The sequence below is a fragment of the Physeter macrocephalus genome, chromosome 7 (assembly GCF_002837175.3).
Source record: "Physeter macrocephalus isolate SW-GA chromosome 7, ASM283717v5, whole genome shotgun sequence".
NCBI lineage: Eukaryota > Metazoa > Chordata > Mammalia > Artiodactyla > Physeteridae > Physeter > Physeter macrocephalus.
The window spans coordinates 16,275,759-16,277,658 of NC_041220.1; positions in this window are offsets into that span (position 1 = coordinate 16,275,759).

Sequence of the window (1,900 nt, forward strand, 5' to 3'; positions counted from 1 at the left end):
GATAATTATATACCAGTATTGGCTCCTTAGTTAAGACAAATGTTTTGTAGTAGTATATGATATTAAAATAGGGGTATCTGAACGAGGGGCATATAGGATCTCTCTGTACTATCTTTGAAACTTTTCTGTAAAGATGAAACAAATCTAAAACTAAAAGTTTATCTTAAAAAATCAGAAGAAAAAACATCAGAGAGATTACTAGAGGTCTTTACTGTCCTAACCAAATTTTTATTATAAGATAGTTTTAAAAAAAAAATGTATTACTGAGTAAACTCTTTACAAGCTCCCAGTTTCCATTGTTCAGCACATTATAGTATTAGAAAAGAATGTTTATAGAATGAAGTAAGTGAAACAGCACTCAGCACATTGCCTTGTATAAAGTAAACCCTCAATAAATGTTTATCAATTGATTGAATAAGATTGCAAATTATTTTTCACCTTGGCTTAAGGTACTTATTACTTTGTTCTGGTTTCTTATGTAATAATTAGATGGGTATAAGTGAGAGGTGTTTAAAAATGTGGAAGTATTAATCCCTAAAAACCATGCTAATAAGAATCAATAAATAATATAGTAGGTTAGTCCTCCGGTGAAGTAATTCATCTGGTGAAATGGTCTCAGTTTATCATGGAGGAGATTTGAGAAAGGTCTATGTAATCAAGGTGATTGGGAAGTAGGCTCAGGAGTGCATAACGGGAATAGAAATGTTATGAAAGAAAAATAGGTGGATCAATGACATTAACGTTCCTGAAGACAATATAGGTAGCCAAAGTGTGAAGAAAACAGACCCTGAGAAGGATAATTTGTCAGCATTTCCGCAGCACTCTCCACAGATGCCTCAGGCTATCATAGCTTGATGTCATTAACTATCAGGTTCATTCAGCTAACTCTCCTTGCTCTGATTAATTTTATTTCCCTTGTAGATTTTTCAGTAGAAAGAGAATACTCTAGGGTCACTTTGCTAGTTATAGCTCTCATGGTAAATTCATAGATTTGCATTCTGGTTTACTCACTAGTTTCTTAGGCATTTGGTTAACCTAGTTTTCTTTTTTCGCCAAATACGTCATGTTATTACCCACCTTACATACTAGTCTCGAAATTAAAATAAGTGACAAAATGCATATCTTGTGCTTAGTAAAATGCCTTCTATAAGCAACCATTAATTTTTGAGTCATATTGTTGATATTATCATTGTTTTGTTGTTATTAAATCCTTTTCCATCTCCATTCTGAATTTGAGCCATTCTGACAAAATTGAATTCTTTAACCTGAAAATCTGAGAATTAGATAATGGAACACTTACTCTCTTGCTGGCCTGCCTAAGCAGTGGATTGGTTTCCCCTCATACTCCTGTTTCTACTCTCACTTTCAACACCAGCACCTGAGGATTACATACATATCTCACAACAGCTAGGTAGGTAGGCTACTTTATAGGGATCTCTTAATTTGTCACTGAAATGAGGCACCTCTGGAGTGGAACATAAAAAACTATTTAACCAGCAGATTGACCAGCTGTGATAACTGGCGTATGTGATTTAAATTTGAGTAAAATTGTGTTTAATTGAAAATTTGGTCACTACATGAAACTTTCACTGCAAAGATTAGTACGACATTGAAGGACTGCCAAGGGTGCCAAGAATGTGGAAGAAAGATCCACTTAAGTTAATATTTCATGAAGCAGTCAGTGTTTTCTAAGGCAGAGTTCTAGAAGATATGTTCCAGGACCACTTTCATCAGAATCACCTGGGGCATTTGTTAAATTGCAGATCCCTTGGCCTCAGAGACATTCTATTGGACCAGAATCTCCCTAAGGGGAATCCAGGAATTTGCAGCTTTTGCAAGGTTCACAGGTAATTCTTCTTCTTCTTCTTCTTCTTCTTCTTCTTCTTCTTCTTCTTCTTCT